Here is a 6,380-nt window from a genome sequence, read left to right as displayed (position 1 = left end):
GTGACCGTATGCACGGTCAGATGAGCTCATTCACACGTCCTGCTGTGAAATACTACAACTGCATGTCTCTGGACTAACACACTGTACTTAGAAACACAAATATGTTAAACATTTGGATCATTTTTTTACATGTTTTTTTTTTACAAGTTACATGAAGTACAAGAAGTATTTAACTGTAACACAAAAAAAATAATAATAAAAAGAGTGACAGAGTAAAAACTAAATATGCTTAAAAAACTGAAAAAAAAAGTTTCAAGAAAAAAAAAATTATATAAAAAGCATTTAACAGAATTAAGTAACCCATTAAAAACTATATTAAAATATGCTTCAAATTTTTAAGAATTCCAAAAATGTCTAATCTTAGCATTTTAAATAAATTACAAAAGGTAAAAAGTATGTATTCAAAAGAAGGATGTCAAAAAAGAGTGAATGCTTCATGACCAAAAACATGTAGAAAGAAATTATTTCAAAGATGCTGTTTCACACACACACACACACACACACATATATGCACGATTCAAACTGCACTTCAGCAGAAAACAGACGTGCAAAGCTGGAGTTTAATGTGCATGCATTAACTGTGTCCTGTGTTTACCTGTTTAATATCTAACATACCTGACTAATTTAACCAGCTGCCATTTGGAGCAGATCAATGACAGAAACTGACTGCAGGGCTTTTAGGAGAAAGACTCGTCTTTCCTGTAGACCCAGAACCATCGGTCACAACAAACACTTCACAGAAAGAACAAAGGATTGTTTCATTTTCATGACCTTGCAGGCCATTGCAACAGTTTTAAAAGTCCAAGTTTTATAAGTGCATTGTATGAATGTCATGCTTTTAAAATTAAAGGAGGTAATGCATTGCTTTTACAGCTGGTTTACAAAAGCAGTGCACCACAAAGAAAGTGAGTTTTTTTCACACACTGGATATAATGATGAAGGTATGCACAAAAGCCCTTTATGTCCATTGCATAGTAAGTCACTTTCCTTTACCTTCTTTATCAATCAATCAACCACACACACACACACACACACACACACACACACACACACACACACACGCACACACACACAAACACACACACACACTCACTCACAAATAGACCACAAACTCCCACTCTCTGTCTCCGCCTCTCACACATGCAGGTGTTGCATAAACCTGATTAGAACAGGTGTGTGTGTGTGTGTGTGTGTGTGTGTGAGAGAGAGAGAGACAGTGCGTGTGAAAGTGAGTGGGGGGCTGGGAGTGTAAATGGGTGTGTGTGTGTGAGCTGCATGAGTTCTGACCGTATGCTGTCGTCTCACTGTGAAGAAACACATCCTCACTCTTCCTCTTGACTCTCTCTCTCTCTCTCTCTCTCTCTCTTCACACATGATGTCACCTGGCTTCTCACAGTGGCATCTGAACACTCACGTCATCAGTTACACATGTGATGGATTCTGTTAAAAGAAGACAAACAAATAAATGGAGCATATATGCCTGGGCTGTTTGTTTCATTAAAGTATTGTTTGTCTAGAGAAGCATGTGTGACTAAGGTAATGACAGATTTCAGAGCATGATATTATATGGAAATGACCATGCTGTAAATTTATCTTTCCGTTTATTTGTTTGTTTGTTTTCTGTTCATTTTCTCCAAATGAATAATAAAAAATGCTTTAATAAAAAGTGCTGATCCATGAACCAAACCCACCAACTCTAAGAGGAACACAATATGACAAACTTTAATTTGAAGCAAAAAAGTATTTATAATATGATATAAATTAATCAATAAGTCAAATCAAACAAGACTGTGTATTTATTTATTTATTTGTTTATTTTTTGGAGAAAAATAATTGGTATTTGATCATTAAAAAATAAAGAAAGAATCTCCAATATTATCAAAAGTTTATTTAGATGAGCAAATAATTGTAATGACGCCACTCATTAAAAACAATTATGACAAAATTTAATTATCTACAAATGATTAAAGGGCCCACTAGGATAACAAGGCAGACCAAGACCCTGATTGATATGGCGTTTACCAATAAACCAGAACATATAACGAGGACGTACAATCTGATAACAGGTCTCTCAGACCACAACATGATTCTGACAGTTAGAAAACTGACCAGAAAGCGGCTACAGTATTTTGGCAAATCTGGTTGTGATAAATTATCATTTATCATTCCTGAAGCTAAAACTGTGCAGTTCGAAAGAGAACTTAATAACTTAAATTGGGAGCAGATCATGGCTGTGGATGATGTAGATGAGTGCTGTAATTCTATGACTACAGCTATTTCAGGATTAATAGACAAATTTCTAATAAAAAAAAGATGTAGAAAGAAAGACACTGTACCATGGATAAGTAATGAAATCAGAAAGCTTATGAAGAAGAGAGATCTGGCTCTGAAAAAATCATTATGCTCAAAAATGAATACTGATTTGTTAACCTACAAAAGTCTAAGAAATAAAGTGGTGTTAGAACTACGTAAAGCAAAAGTTTCATATTATACTCAACTTATAGGTAATTCTAAAGGCAATAATAATTCCATCTGGAGACACTTAAACAATCTGACTAATAAACCAAATAAACAGGGGATCAAGGAACTTAACATAAATGGAAAGAACATAAATAATAACGCCGTTATGGCTAATGAATTAAATTCATATTTTGTGCAATCAGTAGAAGAACTAATAAAAGATTTTGAATCTAAAGACCTCAATTATACAACTGGAGTGACTTCTGTAGATTCATTTCATATTACAGAGGTTCCGGAGACAAACATCTTAGAAATTATTAATAAATTGTCTAATTCCAAAACAAATGATTTATATATGATGAATAGTTGGTTTTTAAAAAAATATGTAACAGTGTTAGTTAAACCTCTTACATATCTTGTAAATCTTTCTATAAGAACCTGTACATTTCCTTTAGGATGGAAAAAAGCAGTAATTGTGCCAGTATTTAAATCAGGAAGTCAGGACTCTATGTGTAACTATCGTCCCATATCTATTTTACCTATTTTATCTAAAGTTATTGAGAAAGTTGTAGCAGCACAAATGGTTGATCACTTAGAAGCCAATCAGTTCCTCCACCCACAGCAGTTTGGTTTTAGATCAGGTTATTCCACTGAAATTGCAAACTGCTGTTTTATTGAAAATGTAAAGAAATCACTGGATAGGGGTGATGTGGTGGGAGCTGTTTTCCTTGACCTTAAAAAGGCATTTGATACAATCAACCATAGTTTACTTTTAACTAAAATGTCATCTTTTAATTTTTCTACTAAGGCAGTACAGTGGTTTGCATCTTATCTTCAGGCTAGAGTACAGTGTGTTAAAGTTGACCAGGAAAAATCCTCACTCTTGAACATCAAAAGGGGCATACCACAGGGCTCCGTACTTGGTCCTTTGTTGTTCAGTCTTTTTATTAATGACCTACCATTACACTGTTCAGGCGCCAACTTCCAGCTCTATGCAGATGATGCAGTTCTTTATGCACCCGCTAAGTCACCAGAGTTGGCTGCTGATGTTCTCTCTGCATGTATGGCTGATGTCGGACAGTGGCTCAATCAAAATCAGTTGGTGCTAAATTTTACAAAGACAGTCTCTATGTGTTTTTCTATTAAGAAACTTGATCTAAATAAAAGATTTAAAATTAACTTGCAAAATGAAAAAATTCAATCTGTAACAGAATTCACATACCTTGGATTGGTTATAGATCCTCAACTTAATTTTACTAAACATATCAAGAAAATCTCTAAAACAATACAAAGAAATCTCAACTGTTTTAAATTAATCAGACACTATATACCAAATCAGGCTGCCCTACTGTACATGCATGCTATGGTGTTTTCACATATTTCATACTGCATGACAGTTTGGGGGCAAGCAGCTCCGTCTGCAACAAAACACATTGGTTCACTTTACAATCGAGCAATAAAAATTATGGATAAAAAGCCAATCCGCTATCATCACTGTTACATACTGGAGAAATATAAAATATTAAGCTTTGAAAGCTTTAGTAATTTATGTTTCCTAAAGTTAATCTTCAAGTGTATTAATAATTTAGCACCTGAGCCTCTTAGTAAATTTATTGAAATACAGAACAACCAAAGAGTTACTAGAACTAGTACAAATCATAACTGTACAATACCATACTGTAGGACAAGCTTTGCACAGACTGCCTTTTCTGTTAAGAGCTGTAGGCTATGGAATGCATTACCATCTGATATTAAGGCCATATCTGACTTCAAAAAGTTCACTTCCAGGATTAAGCTCTGGCTAAAGACAAATCAAAATTGTATACATTTTTAATTGTTGTTATAATTGTGTATGATTAGGTATGTATGTATGTGTGTATGTGTATGTGTATATGTGTATATCTATATATACATAGTTTTGTAGTATTTCTTGTTTTTATGTATGTATTTGTTTTATAATGTTCTTAGAAATGCCCAACCAGGGACAGGAGTTGAAAATTAGCACTAGCTATAATCTCTATATGCTGCACATCAGTTACAGGCTTTGTATTGTAACTATGTTTGCTTGTATGGTCCCTGTTAAATAAACTTTAAATAAATAAATAAATAAACTCTTGCATCATATAATTAATTTCTAGACAAAGATGTACTTCAGGCTTTGTTGCAACAGTTTGTGGAAGTTAGTTTCTCTTTTGCGAAGCAAGATCATTTATAGAGATGTGGAAAATCTTGAACCTAGCTTGAACCTCGAATGATGTTGAAATGATGCTGATGATATCATATTTTAACCTCTGTGGAGAAAATTAAAAAGCATTTTACTTCTGTAACTCCACGGTTGCACAATAACAGCAGGAGGAGAACTGCCAGAGTGACCTTACTAACCAAGAACTACTTTCTTGAAAAAATAACCATAGACATATAAATACATAGACGCCTCATTGGCCGCTCGACCGCACGTCAACGTCGCCGCCATATTGGAGCGGGCAACTCTCATAACTCTCACATCAGGACAGAAGAAAACACACCTGACTCATCGACAGATTGGACACCTACAAACCGTCACACGATAATAAAAACAGATCTCGGGGTGTTATCTTTCACAGGTAAGACTCAGCTGTTCTTTCTCGATGTTTTTTGGTCATTTTTAACATTATGTTGACAGCTTAATTAACCACAAGTGTCAGACTATTATTAATAATAGATAGCGATATCGCTAACGTAGTTAGCAGTGAAAGCTGAGACTTTATAACAATACAAAGTTGATATTAATTCTTATTACGTTTTAACTTATATTGCCGTTTATATAATAAACTAAATGGTGTTATGAGCACAATATACAGAGTGAGCCTTTTGACTGTCTAGATTAATGATGGAGCTAAAGCTTCTCTCTTTTATTTCACTACCGTTACTTATTTACAAAGATGAAGTGGTAACACTTTAGAATAATGGTCCTTTAGTTAATGTTAGTTAATTCATTAACGAACATGAACAAACAATGAACAATACATGTATTACTGTATTTATTCATCTTTGTTCATGTTAGTTAATGAAAATAATTTTTTTTCATTGTTAGCACAACTTTTGATTTAAATTAATGCATTAGTAAATGTGGAGATGAACATCATCTAAGATTAATAAATGCTGTAGAAGGCATTTGAGATTGTTCTTGCTTAGATCATGTTAACTAAAGTAGTTAACTAATATTAACTAATGGACCGTTATTCAAAAGTGTTACCGATTAAGTTTATCATCACTTGATTATAAGGATTTCATTGCTTTTCATAAAACTGTGAACTGATTCTATGTATTCTTTTTTCTTCTCTTTTAGCCATTTGCAAACAGGACAAGGACAGCCTTAAGGAAAGCTGAGGAAAGCTGTTCTCAGAGACAAGACTATTCCTCCCTAGACTAGTGTTGTGTTTGTATTAAACCCAGAGCAGCCCTGAATGAATCAACAGAATGACCAGCTCATATTCTAATACTATAGACTGCATTTAACAAGCTTTGCACAGGCTGTTTAATGCTAATAATGTACTGCGTTTGTCTTTACACAAAAACTACATGATGTAAATAGAAATGAAAGACATAGGAACTCATAGTGAATCCAGCTGCAATATCATGATAAACTCATTGTGATGTTGTTATAATGATTATTAATTTTGATTCGTTTTTTGAGGGGACCATCTCATATGGTCTGTGATAAACATAACAAACCTTACTTAATTCAAAAAGTAACTAAATTACTTTGTTGATTACTTACACCAAAAAGTAATGCATTACTGTTAAAAGTAACTTTTTAGTTACTTTTTTAAAGAACTTTCTTTAATGTTCCCATTACTGCATTTTTATGCGTTATGGTCTATACAAACACAGAGTAAAACAGAAAGTCATTTTTAAACACTATTTTGATTAAGTCAGAC

The sequence above is a fragment of the Carassius gibelio genome, chromosome B20, assembly GCF_023724105.1.
Source record: "Carassius gibelio isolate Cgi1373 ecotype wild population from Czech Republic chromosome B20, carGib1.2-hapl.c, whole genome shotgun sequence".
NCBI classification, from domain to species: domain Eukaryota; kingdom Metazoa; phylum Chordata; class Actinopteri; order Cypriniformes; family Cyprinidae; genus Carassius; species Carassius gibelio.
This window is presented reverse-complemented; position numbering follows the sequence as displayed.